Below are 20,983 nucleotides of genomic sequence, written 5' to 3'. Positions count from 1 at the left end.
ACAGGGACAGACGCTCCTGCGCGTGGGACCCTTCTGGACCTCATCCTATGTACCTCTTCATCCTGGCCATTCATCTGTACCTTTTATAATATCTTTTACAATAAACCAGTAAACGTAAGTAAATGTTTCCCTGAGTTCTGTAAGTCATTCTAGCAAACACCTCTGAGGTGGGAGTCGTGGGAACCCCAATTTATAGCTGGTCACCAGATTCAAGTTGGGGGAGCTAGACCCACCCCTCCAAGAGAGAAGTGACAAAGAATTTGTGGCCACCTTTATCTACCACATAATCTGGAAAATATACATAAATACTTAGCTCAAAGTGTTGTTATAAAAATTATATTGGATTTATAAAAAATGCCTTGTCTATACTGAGGAATAAACAAATAAATGTTTTATTATCGTAATTCTTTTAAAAAGGTCATATTTAGCATTAGAGGGTGCCTTTTTTTTTCTTTTTGGCCCCATAGCTTACAGGATCTCAGTTCCCTGACCAGGGATTGAACCCAGGCAATGGCAGTGAAAGCCTGGAATCCTAACCACTAGGCCACCAGGGAACTCCCAGAAGGTACTTTAAATTAATAAAGATAGAATTCTTCACTTAGAAGAGTTCACCTCAAGTCTCTCTAAATAGCAAACTCTTCCTGGAAAAGAGGACTTGGGTCATGTGTCATTTCACTGACATCCTACTAGCTAGAACTGCACCATTCATACTCACTGAGGTGTCTTTTGAAGGCCCAACGTGGAGAAAGAGGCTCTTGCTGGGAACGTTACCAGCTCCATCTCCTGGAGCGGCAGTGGTTGAAGCAGGGGCCAACTAAGACGAGATGACCTCCCCTGGGCTTGGCTCTGAATGTCCAAAAATGAGATTGGGGGAATGAGAAGGTGTGTCCATGGGCCACTTGTTAGTTTATTCTCAGTGAGAGAGATTCTGTGGTCCCTCCCAGCCCTGGAAGATTATATTGTCCTCAGCCTTTTTCTCCTCAATTCCTTATCCAGGGGTTGTAAATAGAACCCATTGTGTGCTTATCTTTTAAAAAGAAGGAGGAGGAGAAGGAGAAGAAAGAAGAGGAAGAAAGAAAAGAAAGGAAGGAGAGAGAGAGAGAGAGGAGAAAAAAGGAAAGAAAAAAAGGAAGAAGAATTTTTAAATTACTTTGGAGCTCCTAAAACCCTTGGAATTTCCTAAGTGATTTAAAGTCTTTTGTTATGTTAATGAGATGATGTTCGCACCGCCCTAAGGTTGGGGGCTGGTTGCCAGGAAACCAACTGTGTTATTAGAGGGTTGGAACTTTCAGTCCCACCCCCTGACCTCCAGGAAGGGAAGAGGGACTGGAGGTTAAATCTGCAGCCTAATGGCCAATGCCTTACTCAACCATGCCAATGAAAAAAAGCCTCTATAAAAACCCAGAGGATGCAGTTCAGAGATTCCAGGTCGGTGAAAAGGTGGAGGTGCTGGGAGAATGCTGTGGTTGGAGAGCATGGACACTCCATGCCCCTTCCCCATACCTTGCCCTGTGCATCTCTTCCATCTGGCTGTTCTTGTGTTACATCCTTTTACAATAAACTAGTCATCTAGTTAAAAAAAAAAAAAAAAAAGAAGAAGAGGGACTTCCCTGGTGGTGCAGTGGTTAAGACTCTGCCTGCCAATGCAGGGGACACGGGTTCGAGTCCTGGTCCAGGAAGATCCCACATGCCGCGGAGCAACTAAGTCCGTGCACCACAACCACTGAGCCTGCGCTCTAGAGCCTGCGAGCCACAACTACTGAAGCCCATGGGCCTAGAGCCAGTGCTCTGCAACGAGAGAAGCCACTGCAATGAAAAGCCCACGCACCGCAACGAAGAGTAGCCCCTGCTCGCCACAACTAGAGAAAGTGTGCTTGCAGCAACGAAGACCAACACAGGCAAAAAAGAAAAAGAATTTTTAAATTAAGAGCAATGACAGAAATCTGGATGTCCCGCTTCTCTGAGAAACTGGCATGTCTAGCAACACTGTCCTCAATCCTGTTTGGAAACCACCAGCTAGAGCTGGATTTCAGTATAGTTCCAACCTGGCAGCTTCTTTCATATATGTTCCCTGCCTGGCACCTGGGGATATCTGGGTTTTGGAGCCCTGCAATTAACCTTGAACCAAATCAGTCAATCCCAGCCCACCCAGGTGCTACCCTGCAAGCCAGCATCTGCCCTGAGGTTCTGAAATGCCAGCGACTGAGCAGGTGCCAGCCTCAGAGCCAGCTGTCCTGTCAGCACCAGAACCAGCTGTCCTACCAGCCTCTGCCCAGAAGCTCAGGCTGACAAAGGGAATGGGACTGGCCAGGAACACTAGCCAGGGCTGTGTAGGGAATGAAGTGAGAAAGATGTAGCCTCTCAGCTATACCATAAACGTTGGCTGTTCTCGGACCCCAACATCCTCCCTGCTTGTCTGGCTGCTTATGGTTAACAGAAGGCCAGGGAGACGCTGACTCTGCCTTCTTTTGAGCCATGCACTTCTGGGTGCTATGCTATTATGCTGGACCTCAAGTAACCAGAACCAGCAACCAACCATTCTGCTTAACTGAATTCCTGATTAACATGTATATCCCTAACCTGTATATCCTTGATGTTTAAAATTAAAAATTCCAAAATGTGTTAGGAATCCTTTCTTCTTTAGCAAAGAACATCTCATAAATACAATGTATCTGAATCTTTCTTTGGGGACTTAAGGTCCTGCCAGAGAGCTTCCTTACTTCCTTCTCTTCTTCCTTTCTTTCCTCCACAAGTTGTTTTTAAGCATCTATGATGTGTCACTCCCTCTTTAGGCTTGAGGACAGAGAGGTGCAGATAGCTGGCTGGAGTGGTATTAACTAAAGAATATTCCTGAGAGGCCACCACTGGTGGCCCAGTGGTTAAGACTCCATGCTCCCAATAAACGGGGCTCGGGTTCAATCCCTGGTCAGGGAACTAGATCCCGCATGCGGCAACTAAGATCCTGCACACTGCAAAGAAGGTCCCGCGTGCCACAACTAAGACCTGGTGCAACCAAATAAATAAATATTAAAAAAAAAAGAATATTCCTGAGAAATTGTCTTCATAGACTAAATTCTGAATCCTAGTCTGTTTCCTGTGGATTTTTTTTTTTTTTTTTTTTTTAACTATTCTGAGTAGAAAGCTCAGGAAAAAAAAAATCAACCTAATTGTGAGCTCTGGGTAGCCAAGTTCAAATCAATCAAGGTTTAACTGAGCAGGGCTGGGGCACGGGGAGACCCCAGATAATCAAAATAGAGCACAGGGCTGGAATTGGAGAGGTCTGAATTTGAGTCCTGGTTTTACCATATTCAGTTGGTAGGATCTTATAGTCCCAAACTTTATTTAGCATTTACTATGCACTTGGCACTGTGTTCAACACATCCCATGCATTATCTTACTTGATAAGTGAACTCTAAAGTCACTGCCTAAGAAATCACAGGAGAGGCACTTTACCTCCCTGAGCCTGAATTTCTACATCTGCAAAATGGAAACAAAAATAGCATCTGACAGGTTTGTTGGGTGGATTAAGTGAGCTCAGTGTTGGAAAGTCCTCAGCACTGGGCCTGGGCCAGGGTGTGTGCACAGCAGGTGTGGCAGCCAGGACAGGCCACTCCGAATGCATCCTGCCAAGGTGCTCTGCTGGGTAGTCAGGTTTGGATTTTGATTCTTTCTTTCTTTATTAAAATCTTGTCCCCCTTCTTCTTCTTCTTTTTTTTTTTTTTGTCATTTTAAAGGGACTTTACGCTCCGGTTTGGCTGGGCTTCACTGCTTTTATTGAATCCCAGACACAGCTGCTCCCAGCCTACGAGGATCTTGCCTGCCAGGAGCTAAAACCTAACTTCACACAGTTTAATTAAGATGAGAGAAGACTGGAAATTCCCTGGTGGTCCAGGGGTTAGGGCTCCACGTTTCCACTGCAGAGGGCACAGGTTCCATCCCTGGTCTGGTAAATAAGATCCCACAGACCACTCGGCGTGGCCAAAAAATAATAATAATAAAATTAAATTAAATCAAAAAGAAAAAAAAGAAATCTTCCAAGGCCGAACCCAGTGCTAAATGACTGCTCCATCTCTTCACTGCTTGCCTGCCCTCAACAGGGCACAGACTGTAAGGAAAGTCACTGTTGGTCCAAACAACGACTTGCTGTGCATCCCCACGCAGGTTTCTTTCCCTCTCAGGGCCTCAGGTTTCCTTCCTTTATAGTGGGAGGGTTGCAGCACATGACTGCTGAGGTCCTTCTGACTCGGGAACCCTGTGGTTCCAGCTGGAGTTTGCCACTAACTGTCCTGCAAACCCCTCCCAAACCCCAAGCCATCACATATGGAGCTATCGTGAAGTTCCCTAAGGAGCCCTGCTCGATCTAGTGCCAGGTGGTGAGGGTTGGAGAATTAGACTCAGGCCTTCAGAGCCAGAAACTCTGGGAGAGCAACAGAACAGCCAGCAGCTCAATGTGGTGGAAAGAACGCTGGACTTAGATTCAGGAGGCATGAACTGTAGTTGGTGTCACCTTGGGCCGGTCACTCCCCCTCTCTGAGTCCCAGTATTTTCACCGATCAATTGCCTTACGGACTTTTTAGCATCAGGTGAGTAAAATTCCACGGAAAGCAAACCGTCCTGAGCATGACTCAGGTGCAGGGTCAGTTCACATGCTGCGATAAGACAGAGGTGGTTCAAGCCCCATCTCCAACACCTCCCAGCTGTGTGAACTTGGACGAGTTACTTAACCTCTCTCTGCAGGCCTCAGTGAAGGGGATGACAACAGTATTAGTATTGTGAAGATTTAGGAGAAGTTTAGCATAATATGTGCCTTGCAAACTGACTGACTCGTTCAAATGTGGGCTCTGCCATATACTAGCTATATGGCTTAAGGTAAATAAACCTGGTTGGGCCTCAGTTTTCTCATCTGAGAAATGGGAATAATAATAGAACCTACTTCATGGGAATTCCCTGGCGGTCCTGTGGTTAGGACTTAGAGTACTTAGCACAGTAGCTGGCAGACAAGTTGTCTCTCGACAAAAGGGAACAGAGAACAGGGCCAGCAAGGAGCAGATTTGGGGCTCAGGAAGAAGCTCCATGGCAAAGTTTGGCCTTAAGTGGGAACACCCTCTGTTACTCAGGTGGTGAAAGGATTCTCTCTAGGGAGGGTTTGGAGAGGTTAGAAGAAAGAGGGCTTCCCTAGCCTCCCCTGTGGAATGCCAACCTAGGGGATGCCCTGGAGCCACCTACTCCTGGACTGGAGCATCCACCTATGCCCCTCTCTGGCTGCCATCTTGTTAGGAGGCATGGGCAAGAGCCCCACGACCACTGCGTTCAGCCCTACGGGTGCCCTTGGCCCCTGCAGCCCAAAGGACACCCACACATCTCCCTCCTCCCTACAGAGGGAACGCCGACATGAACCCACACAGCTGGAACCTGGTGGCCAGTGTTCTGGACCTGGAGTCCCCGCTGGTGTGGGTTTCTCCTACTCTCTCAGCCAGAACTACCAGACCAATGACCAACAGGTGGGTGGCTGCACCACTCAAGGTGGGGACAGGGAAGACGGAAGGAAGGGGAAGGAAAGGAAGAAGGGCAAGAAGGCTAGATGGAGGTAGAGGGAGGACGAGAGGACGGGAGCTGGAGGAAGAAAGGAAATGCCTTCTGTCTCAGACAAGAGGCTGCAAACTGTGGTCTGTGAGCTGCAGCCATTCAGCCCGTGGATATGTTTTCCTTTCCCTGCCTATTAGAGCGAAGAAAACTTGAATTTTGGTTGCCACCGTTTACACAATTGAGAGATTTCACTTAAAAATTCAGACTTGTGACTTCTGTTAAAAAGTCAACTCTGAGCCTGCATTTGCTCTTAGTAACACCCTTCTGGAGCGGAGGTGCAGCAAGGGTGAGTGGCTGTAGAAGACCCTGTGCTCTCCAGTTTACCACTGTCCCCACCAGGCCCTGTTGCCTGACACCTGTCTGCTTCACCCATTCATGTTTTCTGCCTAGTTCCTGCAGGCAGTAGGTTTGTGGCCCCTGCTTTTGAATCAAAGAAAGCCAAACCTCACCCTGGGGGCTGATAGAGAAAGGATAATAATGCCTCCCTCCTATATACAAGGCCAGCTGGACAGTGTCATGGTTAAGAGTCAGACTGCCAGGTTCAAATCCCAGTTCTGCCATTTCCCAGCTATCTGACCTTGGGCAAGTTCCTTTAAATATCCTGTGCCTCAGTTTCCTCATCTGTGACATGGGATGCTAATAACAGTACCTATCCCACAGGGTCATGCAAAAGATTAAGGAAGTGAATACACACAAATGACTAGAATATTGAAAACACTCAGTGTCAGCTATCATTATCATCATCCCCAAGGCTGTCGCAGAGATCAGACTGTATACGAAGAGATATTTTGTGAGAAGATGAGGGATTTATCAGCTGCGCCAGAGGAAGCCTGAGCCAGCTTTGAAGCAGGTGGTGACCAGGCAGCTGACTCTGCAAGCTACTCTTTGTGTGACCGTGGGCAAGTCACTCACCTTTCCTGAACCTGAGTTTCCCCACCTATGAGTTTAAGGAGCCAGACAAAATGATCTCTGGACCCTCATTTTCTATTTTTTTAAATTAATTAATTTATTTTTGGCTGTGTTGGGTCTTTGTCGCTGCGCACGGGGCTTTCTCTGGTTGCGGCGAGCGGGGGCTACTCTTCATTGTGGTGCGCAGGCTTCTCATTTTGGTGGCTTCTCTTGTTGCAGAGCACAGGCTCTAAGCGTACGGGCTTCAGTAGTTGTGGCACGTGGGCTCAGTAGTTGTGGCTTGCGGGCTCTAGAGTGCAGGCTCAGTAGTTGTGGCGCATGGGCTTAGTTGCTCCGCGGCATGTGGGATCTTCCCGTACCAGGGCTTGAACCCGTGTCCCCTGCATTGACAGGTGGATTCTTAAGCAGTGAGCCAACAGGGAAGTCCCTAGACGCTCATTTTTTTTTTTTTCTTTCTTTCTTTCTTTTTTTTTTTTTCGGCCGTACACACAGCTTGTGGGATCTTAGTTCCCCGACCGGGGATTGAACCTGGGCTCTGGCAGTGAAAGTGCGGAGTCCTAACCACTGGATCTCCAGGGAATTCCCTGGACCTTCATTTTCTAATCTGAAATTGAATGCAACAATCTTCTTCTTAGTAATTTACTGTGTGCCAGGTACAGTGCTACACATGGGGGAAACAGCAGTGAAGGAAGTGGTCCAGTCCCTCCTCATGGAGCTTACAGTCTAGGGCAGAAGCAGACATCAAACTAGTCATTACAAGTGTGAGGAATATGGCAAAAGAGGAGCTAGAGGGGATTGGGAAGCACAGAGCAGGGAGATGTACATCACCCTTGGCCTCAGGGAACAAAGCCCAGTGATTGTGGAGGAAAAGAGTCTACTCACAGAGTGTAAGCAGGGACCAAAGGCTTGGAGATAGGGAAAGCTGATGCCTGAGAGGCTGGAGCATTACGTTTAAGAGGGAGGGTGACAGGAACTTCCCTGGTGGTCCAGTGGATAAGACTCCATGCTTCCAGTGCAGGGGGCGCAGGTTCGATCCCTGGTCAGGGAACTAAGCATGTTGCATGGTGTGGCCAAAATATAAAAAAAAAAAAAAAAAAAAAGCGGGAGAATCGGGCTGGTGAGCTGTACAGGGCCTGACTACCAAAAGTCTCATAAGCCCCATTAGGGTTAAGGGTGATAGGAAGCTCTGAAGAGTGTGAAGCCCTGGACTGCCTGGGTCAGACCAGCTCTGCCATGTTAAAGTGAAAGGGAGGATGGACCAGAGCGGGTAAGAGGGGAGCTCAGCAAAATGTGCAAATGAGTATAAGATCTCTTCTCACCCTTTGGCTGGGGCAGGGGAGCCTGTCTGTGATTCTTTCCCACTTTGACCCCCACCTTGGGCCCCACTTCCTCTCCGTTCAGGGGGCTTCTGACAACTGCCAAGCACTGCTGAATTTCTTTGAAAAGCTCCCCACTTTTGCCAGCCATGACTTCTGCGTCTTTGGAGAAAGTTATGAGAGTATATATGTGCCCCGCCACCCCGAGTGCACAAATTGTCAAGGGTCCATTTTCTATCAACTTCAAGTAAGTCTCAGGTCCTTGACTGCTGAACAGGTGTAAAAGGCCAGCACTGCCCAGTAATCTTTATCCTGTCCTTCACTCTTCAAATATTCTTTGAGCACCCAGCCTGGCTCAGACTGGAATACGGTAGTGACCAAGGCAGTCTCTGCCTTCTAGGTGGGGGAAAAATAGGCAATAAGTGTACACACACATATAAACAAGGTCGTTTCAGAGAATGCTATGAGCTATGACGGACTGCTTTAGACATCATAGTTGGGAAACCTTCCTGAGTAGGAGACAAGTGGGCTGAATGACAAGAAGAAGGCACGAGAAGAGCCTCAAGAAAAGCGGTCCAGGAAGAGAGAAAAATAAGTGCAAACCTGAGGCAGAATAACCCAGGTGGAAAGAAGGCCTCTGTGGCTGGAGCAGAGTGAGCAGGGGCACGTGGTGGAGTGCCACTGGACAGATGAACGGGATCCTGGGGGCCTTGTAAGCCATGGTAAGGATTCTCCAGGAAGCCATTGGAGGGGTTTTAACAGGAGGATGGATTGCGGGGGTCGGGGAAGAGTAGAAGGAAGGAAACCAGTAGGGCCTGTTCTAGGGGTCCAGGCAGAGATGATGGTGACACATGGACTAGAATGAGAGCACTGGAGGTGGAGATCAATGGAAAGATTCAGGATACATCTGGAACCAGGGATCAACCTCTGACCTTGATCTCTATCCCCTCTGGCCTGTTTCCCCATCTGTACATAAGGCTAATCTGAGACATCAGCTGCTCTGAGATGCTGAGTATGGTTCTCTGTTAATGCTGCACGAGGCAGTATAGACAAGACACTAAGTGTAGACCTGGAAATGGCACTAACCTGGGTTTGAAACCTGGCTCTGCCACTGATTGGCTGTGTGGCCTTGAGCAAGCTCTTTAGCCTCTCTGTGTCTCAGTTTGCTCATCTGGAAAATGGGAATGCACAAAGAACAAGAAAGAAAGAAAAGGAAATGAATTCCCTGGTGGTCCAGTGGTTAGGACTCTGCACTTTCACTGCCAAGGGCGTGGCTTCAATCCCTGGTCGGGGAACTAAAATCCTCGCAAGCCACTCGGTGTGACCTCCCCCTCCCCCCAAAAAAGGGGATGCACACAATAGTACCTGCTTCACAGGATTAGGGTGAATAAAGGAGACAATGAATATGCAGGGCTCAGAGCAGGGCCTAGCACTCAAGCTTAGCCATTATCACTGTTACCAAAAGGAGGGGCTTCTCAGCACTTATTTGTATCTTCTGGTATCAGGGCTTTGGAATGGGAAGGAAATGAGCAACTACCAGCTGGGTGATGATCCTCTGATAGACTATGGTTACTACCATGGCCTCATTGGCAATGAGTAAGTCCTGTATCCTTCTAGTCCTTGGCATGTCAACTTTTTTTTTTTTTTTTGCGGTACACAGGCCTCTCACTGTTGTGGCCTGTCCCGCTGCGGAGCACAGGCTCCGGACACGCAGGCTCAGTGGCCATGGCTCATGGGCCCAGCCGCTCCGCGGCATGTGGGATCTTCCCGGACCAGGGCACAAACCCACGTCCCCTGCATCGGCAGGCAGACTCTCAACCACTGCGCCACCAGGGAAGCCCGGCATGTCTACTTTTGAGGCAGCTGGCTTTCTGTCATCCTTAGGCCAGAGGCAGATGATGCCACCAGGCAGGCCAGTTTAGATTGATCAGAGGTAATCAATATGGCAGGAAATGGAGTAACTGCCCTGGGAGTGGAGGTGAGCCCAGGTGGCCACACCCTCACTGCCTGATTCCAGGTCTCAGTCCACAGCCTCTGGACTTCCCTCAACACCTACTACTGCTCTGCTTTTATACCACAGAGGACAACTGCTTCAATGGGGTGAGTCACCCCTCTCCTCGGTGAGGGTTGGAAAGAGGGCACCTCTCTCCTCCTCAGCTGGTGGGAGAGCAAAGGAAAAGAGCTCAGAACCCCAGTGCACAGAGCTGTTCTTACACACACATACACACACAGAGCACACCCCCCAATCAGTTTACAGCAACCCTGTGAGGAAGGCAGATTGGTGGGACTCACATGGGGATTTAAAAATTCTTATTTCTAGAGGCTGGGGAAATTTCTGAAGATGGTCAAAAGGTACAAACTTCCAGTTATAAGATAAATAAGGGCATGTCCCTGGTGGCGCAGTGGTTAAGAATCCGCATGCCAATGCAGGGGACATGGGTTTGAGCCCTGGTCCGGGAAGATCCCACATGCCATGGAGCAACTAAGCTCGTACAACACAACTACTGAGCCTGCACTCTAGAGCCCGCGAGCCACAACTACTGAGCCCTCGTGCCACAACTACTGAAGCCTGCACGCCTAGAGCCTGTGCTCCGCAACAAGAGAAGCTAATGCAATGAGGAGCACATGCACCACAAGGAAGAGTAGACCCCGCTCACAGCAACTAGAGAAAGCCTGTGCGCAGCAACGAAGATCCAAGGCAGCCAAGAATAAAATAAATAAATTTATATATATTAAAAAAAAAGATAAATAAGTCCTGGGGATGTAATGTACAGCATGGTGACTATAATTAATAATAGTGTTCTGTATATTTGAAAGTTGCTAGGAGAGTAATCTTAAAAGTTCTCATCACGGGCTTCCCTGGTGGCGCAGTAGTTGAGAGTCCGCCTGCCGATGCAGGGGATACAGGTTCGTGCCCCAGTCCGGGAAGATCCCACATGCCACGGAGCGGCTGGGCCTGTGAGCCATGGCCGCTGAGCCTGTGCATCTGGAGCCTGTGCTACGCAACAAGAGGCCACAGCAGTGAGAGGCCCGCGTACCGCAAAAAAAAAAAAGTTCTCATCACAGGCTTCCCTGGTGGCACAGTGGTTAAGAATCTGCCTGCCAATGCAGGGGACAAGGGTTCGAGCCCTGGTCCGGGAAGATCCGACATGCCGTGGAGCAACTAAGCCCGTGGGCCACAACTACTAGAGCCCACGCAACTAGAGGTCACGCTCTGCAACAAGAGAAGCCACTGCAATGAGAAGCCTGCGTACCACAACGAAGAGTAGCCCCCGCTCTCTGCAACTACAGAAAGACCGCAAGCAGCAGCGAAGACCCAATGCAGCCAAAAATAAATAAATAAATAATTTAAAAAAAAAAAGTTCTCATCACAAGAAGAAAAACTGTAACTATGTGAGGTGATGGATATTAACTAAACTTATTGTGGTAATCATTTTGTAACATATACATATGTCAAATCATTATGGTGTATACCTTAAACTAATACAATGTTATGTGTCGATTATATCTCAATAAAACTAGAAAAAAATGTAAATACATAAAAAATAAAATTTAAAACATTTTTTTTCTTGTTTCTCATTGCTTTTAAATTGCAAATACAATATACTGTCCTCATTTAAAAATTCAGGTAATATTTCCTCCCTATTTTACAGGAAAACAAACTATCCCAAAGCCTTCCAGGCAGTAAGGGGCAGACTGTGGACTAGAATTCAGGTTTTTTTGTGTCCAAGGACAGGGTTTCTCCCCTGGGCTGTGTGGTCTCCCCACAGGGCCTCCAACTCTGCCCCCTACCCTGCCCTAATCCAGAAGAAACCTACAAAGGCCTTGGCAAAACACTTAGCAGATAGGCCCTGATCCACATCAGAGATAACATTTTCTCTGACACAGGAGATAGGACTGTCCCCAATTCCTCCCACAGTATTTGCTGTCACACCACTCCTGTCTCTTCCTCCCAAGAGGGTGTGCATATCTGAATGCAAGTGATGCAAATCTGAACGCAAACTTCAGCACTCTATGATTTTTTTAAACCAAATAAACAGCAGGAGGTCTCACAGGGAATGATGACAACTCTGAGGGGATGACCTTCCCAGAGCAGTGTTTTCTGCCTCTGCTCCCGGGGCTGGTGCTGGGCCCTTAAGGCTCTGATTAGCCATTGCCAGAGCCCAAAATGACAAATGCCTCGCATTTTCCTTTGACCCTTGGGTTATTGTGCACAGGGAGCAATCACGGCTCACCAAATTCTGATTTTCACATTAGATTAATGTGCAATCTCACTCCAGATTTCTACCAGGGGTTTGCCTGCCATGCAGCCTTGCAAAGTTCCTGCTGTGCATGGCCACGTGGAGATAGTAGAATACCACTAGGAGTAGGAAGGGGTGAGATAAGAGGACCACAGAGCCTTTGGGCCTATCTAAATGGGGTCAAAACTTAAAAAAAAAAAAAAAAATTGTGAATCCTGGCCTCTAGAGCATAATCCAGCCCCCTGACTTTGTGGAGCTGGCTTATAATTGGTAGCTCTCTCCCACGAGGAGGGGAGCAGCAGTGCCCTCAGCTCCCTGTGGTATGGCATGGATGTGTCCCTGGGGGTCAGCTCCAAGACTGCCTCCTGACCCAAGAGGCCAGAGGGCACAAGCTCAGTCCCTCATGCTTTGCTGGCCGTTTTCACCATGTTAGGTGTCCCAGTCAACAGACCCTGTGCCTGAAAGAGTAGCAAATTGTGTTTTTACCCTCAACCCTGGAAAGTCCTTGGACTGATTCCTCTCTGCAGGTCCTGGAAGCTTATGGTATGATTCAGGGCATTGCCCTCAACATCTGCAACCTCTACTCACTCTGCTGAGGGGCACATGGCTACCAGGGGCCTTAACGCTGCTGGCATGAGCAACCTCTTCTGAAGGTACCAGGCCAACGTGGCCACCCCAGGAACTGGTTGGTGAGGTGGGATGGGAGACAGTGAGTGCTGTGCCCCGTAGTCTGGAGATAATTATTAGAGGTAATGCTTTTCTCCACCTTTGCAACTAGTCCAATACAGCATCATCTCTTTTTTTTTTTATGTTCTTTCTTATTTTATTCTTTCTGACAGAGTTTTGAAAAGAATCTTGCTCCAGAAGAATGTTTTTCCCCCTTGGATCTTTTTTAACAAAATCCAAGAACAGAATGAAGAACTTGGGCTGATTATTATTATTTTTTAACATCTTTATTGGAGATAATTGCTTTACAATGGTGTGTTACTTTCTGTTTTATAACAAGGTGAATCAGTTATACACATAAAGTTATGGAACGCTTCACGAATTTGTGTGTCATCCTTGTGCAGGGACCATGCTAATCTTCTCTGTATCGTTCCAATTTTAGTATACGTGCTGCTGAAGCGAGCGCCACCATCATCTCTTGCCTGGACTATTACATCCTTCTACTTTGAAGATTCCTGCTGCCCTCCACCCCTTTGCTCTCCTGTAGTCTTCTTCTTGCAGTAACCTTTTAAAACTAAGGTCAGCTCACATCCTCAGCTCAAAATCTTCTATGGCTTCTCTTCTTACTAGGATGAAAGCCAAAGTCCTCATCTACCATGGCTGACAGGGCCCCACAATTCTGGCTCCTCTCTGACCTCTTTTTCTGTTACTCCTCCTCTCCCACTGCTCAGCCTCAGCTACAGACTCAGGGACTTTGTACTTTCTGGTCTCCTGCCTGGAACCCTCAGCCACCAGATGTCTGTGTGGTTTCCTCCCTCACTTCTTTCAGGTCTCTGCTCAGACCCTTTATCAGAGAGGTCTCCCCAAACAAAAAGAGCTGCTACCACCTCCCCAACCTTCCCACCTCTGTCACTCCAGCACCTATTCTGCTCCATTTCTTTTCATAGCACTTAGACTGCTCAACATTATTTCCTTAGTAGTATTGTTTATCACAACCCCCTGTTTAAATGCAAAATCAATGACTGCAGGAACTTTGCTTTTTTGCTGCTATATTCCCAACACCTGGCACATAGGAGGCACTTAAAAACTATTTGTTGGGGGGACTTCCCTGGTGGCACAGTGGTTAAGAATCTGCCTGCCAATTCAGGGGACACGAGTTCAATCCCTGCAACTAAGCCCGTGTGCCACAACTACTGAGCCTGCACTCTAGAGCCCATGAGCCACAACTACTGAAGCCTGCGCGCCTAGAGCCCGTGCTCTGCAACAAGAGAAGCCACCACAATAAGCCTGTGCACCGCAACAAAGAGTAGCCCCCGCTCACCACAACTACAGAAAGCCCGTGTGTACAAACGAAGACGAACGCAACCAAAAATAATAAATAAATAAAATTGATTCTTTAAAAAACAAAACAAAACAATTTGTTGGGGACTTCCCTGGTGGCGCAGTGGATAAAACTCCACGCTCTCAATGCAGGGGGCTTGGGTTCGATCCCTGGTCAGGGAACTAGATCCCACATGCATGCTGCAACTAAGAGTTCACATGCCACAACTAAGGAGCCCTGGAGCCACAACTAAGGAGCCTGCCTGCTGCAAGTAAGACCTGGTGCAACCAAATAAATAAATATTAAAAAAAAAAAGCTTACCTAGGGCAGCCTTGGACTGTGGACAGCATGGTCTGAGCCTGAAAGAGATCAGAATGTGAGGTGCTCAGGATGGTGGGAATGGGGGAACAGGCAGCACTTCCCCAGGGTCCCCTGACCAGGACAGGTGTGTCCTTGGGATCCTTACTTCTTGGGACTATCACGTAGTGATGGTAAGAGAGGAAGACGTGCAAAGTGGCCTGGCTGCCCCTCCTCTCTCTGTCCTGCCTTCTCCAGGTAACTCACCCTGACAACTCCCATTTGGAGTACAGGGTGGACCAGGGGCTGCTGTGGAAGTCAGAACATTTCCAGACAGAAAGGACTTTGAGATCATCAGGCCAACTCTTCTGTTTTACAGAGAAGGATTCTAGAGAGAGAGAAGGACTTAGTCTGCATGGGAAGGGGATGAGCAGAATTACAGAAGGGGCTCAGGGCTGTAGAGCATGGGACGAGCTTGTGGGATCCCAAAATAGCATCTCTATGAGGTTCACCAAGTATTGGGGGACTGGCATGGAAAATGGGATGGTGGGAGGGAATATCTGAGGCTTTCAACCCCATAACCCCTTCCATACTTTCTGCTTCCAGCCTCCTGACGGCCCCATTTCTGGGGTGCCTGAATGTATCCAGGCCAGGCCGTACCACATACCTGTAGCTGAGCCACACCCTCAACTCCCTCCCTGCCTAGGAACTGTGCAGGTAAGCCCGAGGAGATCTAGCAGCCACTGGCAGAGGCACGAGAGCGTGGATATGACCTCCCAAGATTGGGGGGCCTTCTTGGGGAGAGGTAGGGCAGAGATAGCTGACACTAAGATGTAGGGTAGGGCAGGCTGTTGGTTCACTACTATGATCCCAGCACCTGTAACAGTGCCTGGAACGTGTGGTGCTCCAAGGACAATGGTGTTTCAAGGACAAAGGACAACCCTGCCTGAAAAAGTTTCAGCGTTACACATCCTACTGGACTCTAATCACCATGTTGCGATGGGTACGAAATTCCTGAGCCCACCTGGGCTACGAGACCTGTTCCTCTCTCGTCCCAAATAAGGAAAGGCATCTGCCCCATCCCACTCCCACTCTAAAGAAGGAAGGTATATGTGCCTCGACCAATCAGAAAACAAAAATTTCACCTCGGACCGTTTCCTTGTTCTAGGGCTATAAAAACTGACTAATAGCACGTGTTCGGGGTTGGCTCTCCCAGACTACTAGGAAGTCGGCCTGCTGTCCTGGCAGCGACCATTCCCTCTAATAAATTCTAACCTCTTTACATTCTGCTTTGTGTCTGGAAATTCTTTTCCAACCCGCGTTCGGACCACGACAGAATCCAGTAAACACTCAAATATTTGTTGAAAGAGGAAATGGATGAGGGAGAGGCACCTGTTGCGATTGGAAGAAGATGGGATGGAGGTGGGGGTCCTAGAGCCTAGGCCCTAGGGAAACCATCGTTATCCTGGGAGAGTGGACAGGCCCATAGCTACAGGCAACTTTTTGCTGAATAAGAGGCAAGGCTGAAAAGGGGCTCCAGGAATCCCAGTTCCCAGTTTCCTGGAGTAGACGCCGGATGTCTGGACATCCTCAGCTGCTTCTGCCTGCAGCGCCCAGGTTTGCCCTCAGTACCAGATGCAGTATATGGACATGGTCCCTTTCCCCTGGGAGCTGCTGCAGAATGACCTCTGAGCCCTTGTCTATAAAGGGGGCAGTGACCTGGCTTACAACTTCGTGGGTGGGGAGAGGTCTGTGGAGGCCCTGAAGCAGCCAGTGAGGACGTGATGCCCCAGGGGAAGGGTGGACTCCGGGTGGCCAGGGTGGGGGCGGGATGGCTGCAGCCCTTTCTTCTCCCAGAAGTCAACAGTCAGAGGAAGAGTCACTTCCCAGGCAGCTCTAAGTGGGTGCTGTTGCTGGATACCTTCTGCCTGGGAGAAGAACCCTCAGGAGAAGGAGGACGGAAGAAGATCAAAGCCCAAGTATTTCAAAAACAAAGAAGACCTTGGCCCTCCAGCTGTCTAAACCTGAACTCCTGGGAGGAGACATCACAGGGAGGAGAGATAACTTCTTTCCAAAAGAAATTTATTAGCATTTAAATGTGCCCCAATCCCTCTATCTTAAAAAGTACAAACCCTCCTTTGCCCTCCAGCTACAGCTCTCCTCGGCAGCCTGATCCCATCTGGCTCAAACCCCCTCTCAGCCACAGAAAAGGTCCCACAGCCCAAGGCCTTGTCAACCTCCTCCCTGCTTGACTGCTCAAACACATTGGGTCCCTCAGTCCTCTGGCTTGTGTGACTTCACTCAGCCTCCAGCAGTCCTCAGGCCTCCTGGGTTGGGCTGTTTCCCAGCATGCTGGAGACTCTTCCCTCCTCAACCAGGAGCCTGAGCACAGCTCTTCTCAGGGCCCCGAGGCCTCTGCTCTCTGAAGGCTCCCCCAGGGCAACCGGCTTGTCAGTGCCTCCATCAGCAGTTCTGGCTCTCAGCCGCCCAGAGCTTTAGCCCACGGCCTGAATGTGTGAAACACATTCACCTTCAAATTGAACTCACTGTCTCTGCCTCCACACCTGCTCCTCCAGTCTCCCTGCATCAAGAGGCATCAAGAGGCGGAGTTGAGGTGGGAGGAAGGAGGTGCCCAAGGGCAGACAATTCTTCACTTTTTCTCCCTCACCTTTCACACTCCATCGGTTGCCAAAGTCCACTTTGCTCCATTCCCATGGCCAGCACCTCCCCTGGACTCCTGCGGTAGCCTCCTGGCTAGTCTCCCAGCAACTTCTCTGGCTGGACACCAGTACTTGCTTCACGCAACAGCCAGTGTGACCTTCAAACAGTGCAAATATGAGCACAACAGCTGTTCCATCCAACCCTTCAAAGGCTCCCAGAGCCCTTAGGATAAAGGGCTGAGCACAGAGGCTTAAATGGTCCTCTTGGCTGCCTCTCTAGGCTCCAACCTTCCTGGTCTTTTAATTCTTCAAAGATGCCAGTATCATCTTGGTGAGGCTTAGCTCTTTGCTGGAATGTACTCCCTTTCTGCCACTCTGTTTAGAGAACTCCTACTCCCTTTCACATCCTTAGAGAGTCCTTGAATCCCCGGACTGGGTTGCAGGCTCCCCAAAACTCCCTATGTTCCCCCTTTGTTAACATTTATCACATCTGTGATTCTTTGACAGTTGGCTGCTCTGCTAGTCTGAGCAGATGATCATGAGCAACGTCAACCTGCACAGACACCTGAAGTGCCTATTCTGCTCTGAGCTATGTTCCAGGACACAGCTGTTGTTTAATCAATGATTATCTGTTGAAGAAATGAGGGTTCTGCCCTGGTGGTGGAGGGGTGTGTGTGATGTATTGGGAGGTAAGGCCTTTGGGCGGTGATTAGGTCATAAGGGTGGAACCCTCATGAATGAGATTAATGCTTTTATAAAAGGGATGCCAGAGAACTCCCTTGCTTCTTCTACCATGTGAGGTTACAGCAAGATGTACATCTATGAACGAGGAAGTGGGCTCTGGGCTCTCCCCAGACACTGAATCTGCTGGTGCCTTTATCTTGGGCTTCCCAGCCTCCAGAACTGTGAGGAATAAATTTCTGTTTTTATAAGCTACTGGGTCTACAGTATTTTGTTATAGCAGCTTGAATGACATTATTCCAAACACTTTCTTTTTTACTTGAACCTGGAGTCTGTCCTTTCTTTCACCATCTGTGACTACTCTAAAACCACAGGGCTACAATGACAAATATGGGCCTAGCCTCATCCTCAGGTCAGTGAATGAGGCTAATTAGCCTCAGATTTTTGGGGTTGAAATGGGCCTCCGTAGAGATTCCCCAATATTTTATTCCAAAGATGTTTGCTTATTATTTTCCCTACGGGTTCTGAATTTTGGAAGATTTTTGCCTACCAAATATGATGAGCTAATTAATGATAGCTGCTGTAGCTTCTGGGGGGGGGGGGCGTAGTGTGGGGAAGGACAAATATTTGATTTTCTTTTTTTTTTCTCGGTACGCGGGCCTCTCACTGTTGTGGCCTCTCCCGTTGCGGAGCAAGGCTCCGGACACGCAGGATCAGCGGCCATGGCTCACGGGCCCAGCCGCTCCGCGGCATGTGGGATCTTCCCAGACCGGGGCACGAACCCGTGCCCCCTGCATCGGCAGGCGGACTCTCAACCACTGTGCCACCAGGGAAGCCCAAGAGGCCCCCAATATATTTGAATTCAGGGATTCTTGGTCATGAAAAGTCCTTTTCAGGCCAGTGTGGGTGGCTAGTAAGCTTACCTTTTGGGGTTCAGGGAAGGGGTACTGTTTTAAGCTACATATCCTGAAAGAATTCCAGCAAAAGTATTTCTCCTGGATCAGCTTCCAGCATTTAGATTATTGACCTATTCATTCTATAGGTAACATACAGGCTTGAATTGTTCACTAATGATTTCCTGGTCTGTCTTTTGCTCCTCCAAAGAGTGACTGTAAACATATTAAAGACAGAGGCCTCTTTTTCTCAGACTTCCAAGACTCTGTACTGTATTTGGAAGAGATTAAATGTCTGATGGACTTAATAACCTAGAGAAGGAAGTATGGAATGGTCAAGAGGAATTTGGAAGGGGAGTTCCCTGGTTGGTCCAGTGGTTAGAATTCTGGGTTTTCACTGCTGAGGCCCTGGTTCAATCCCTGGTTGGGGAACTAAGATCCTGCAAGCCGGGAGGTGTGGCCCTCCACCCTAAAAAAAGGAATTTGGAAGACAATGCTCAACTCATTGCCCCCTCCCACCTTCAGTTGAGGATACCTTGTAAGTTTACCCCTCTAAGATGACAGTAGAGACAGGTTTTAGGTAAACCATGTTAAGTGTAAGTTGGGGGCTGAGGAGCTGAGACAGTGCCCAGAGAAGTCTGTAGTACTAAACGAGAGCTATCTGCCAAGGCAGGGGCCCAGATGGGCGGAGAATGAAGAGTAATCAGGGAGGACACAGAAAGTTACGGCAGAGTCATACAGACTCTGTCCAGCTCAGAAGAATTCCATCAATAATCCTAAAGTCCGCGAATCTGTCTAAAGCCCAGGTAGGATTCTCAGACCTGCTCTAACTTGTTTGCAAGCATCCACTCAGTGCTAAACTAACCATGAACCAGAGGAGATGCTTTGTGGCTTTTCCTTTTTCCTCTTAGCTTCTTCCCTGTTCTCTCATGAAAAGAGAGAGAGGGATAAATAACCTTAAAAAAAAGTCAGGAGTTTCCTACACAGTCTTGGGACAAAATCCCGTATTAAAGAGAGAATCTAGGGACTTCCCTGGTGGCACAGTAGGTAAGAATCCACCTGCCAATGCAGGGGACACAGGTTCGATCCCCAGTCCAGGAAGATACCACATGCCGTGGAGCAACTAAGCCCGTGCACCACAACTACTAAGCCTGCGCTCTAGAGCCCGTGAGCCACAATTACTGAGCCTACGTGCCACAACTACTGAAGCCCACGCGCCTAGAGTCTGTGTTCAGCAACAAGAGAAGCCACCGCAATGAGAAGCCTGCGCACGACTACGAAGAGTAGCCCCCCTCGCCGCAACTAGAGCGAGCCCGCACGCAGCAACGAAGACCCAATGCATCCAAAAATAAATAAAATTTTTAAAAAAAGAGAGAATCTAAAAATTCAAATGTAAACTCAGCTGGAAAACACCAAACTCACAGCAGTATTTTCAGAATCTGTCTCACTCATTTATAACACCCTATCAGACGATGCATCACATTTTTTGGCTTGGAAAGTATCTGATCACTACGGACCACTGAACATGACAGTTGGGAGATCACCTAGGCACGGGGGTTTCCAAACAAAGGCTTAGAGGACAGTGGCTGGGAATGTAAGCCCTGAAGTCAGAGAGCTTGGGTTTCAAGGCTTGCTTTGCCATTGACTAGGTATGTGACCTTGGGCAAGTGACTCACCTCTCTAAGCTTCAGTTTTATGATCTGTAAAATGGGGTCCCTACGCTACAGGGTCTTGAGGTGTGGATGAGATAAAGCATGTAAAGTTTTACTTTTAGAGTATATTAGTTGATTAATAAACCTATGTGCACATAAGAATTCCAGGACCACACAGTAAGTCTTTGGCTTCCTAGGAGTCCACAGAACACACTTTGGGAGCCAAATCCAATATCCTCAGAATAGTAAAGAGGGAAAAAGAAGTGCAGGGAGGGGAAATGACTTTCCCAAGGTTACACAGAAAGTTAGGGGCACAGCCTGGTTCGGGGCCTGGGTTTCTGAATTCCTCAATGGGCTTTCTGCAATGTGCCTCCCTGGTCATCCTCCCATCAGGGTAGAGCCACCAAAGTCATACCAAAGCCTGGGTGCCCAGGGAGCAATAAGGTTTGCTTAGGCATTGCTGATGGTCTGGAAGGAGATCAGAATTTAGCTTTAGGCTGTCAGTCAGTTGCTTTGGATAAGACAGTCAAAACTACTATAAACTGGGAACTCCCTGGTGGTCCAGTGGTTAGGACTCCATGCTTCCACTGCAGGGGGAATGGGTTCGATCCCTTGTCAGGGAACTAAGATCCCGCATGCTGTCCAATGCAGCCAAAACACAACAAAACAAAACAAAACTACTGTAAATTGAAGTTACTGACTCTCTGATAAATGGGACTGAAAAACAAGAACACTGAATAAAAAGGCCTTGTATCTCTTCT

General features: G+C 48.4%; 1 long non-coding RNA gene and 1 other non-coding gene across 2 annotated transcripts in view; both read right to left on the bottom strand.

Moving 5' to 3' along the window:
- Nucleotides 1-20,983, bottom strand: part of LOC132416954 (uncharacterized) — a 37,879-nt gene that overhangs the window by 14,438 nt on the left and 2,458 nt on the right. Inside the window, exon 2 of the long non-coding RNA XR_009517742.1 lies at nt 14,361-14,398. This is a non-coding gene — a long non-coding RNA (uncharacterized lncRNA). The remainder of the gene's footprint in view (nt 1-14,360; nt 14,399-20,983) is intronic.
- LOC132417383 (U6 spliceosomal RNA) lies at nt 13,078-13,184 on the bottom strand. Its single transcript, XR_009517821.1, has one exon. It is a non-coding gene; the product is annotated as a U6 spliceosomal RNA (small nuclear RNA).

Source organism: Delphinus delphis, chromosome 20, assembly GCF_949987515.2.
Source record: "Delphinus delphis chromosome 20, mDelDel1.2, whole genome shotgun sequence".
In the NCBI taxonomy this organism is placed as follows: domain Eukaryota; kingdom Metazoa; phylum Chordata; class Mammalia; order Artiodactyla; family Delphinidae; genus Delphinus; species Delphinus delphis.
This window is presented reverse-complemented; position numbering and strand designations above follow the sequence as displayed.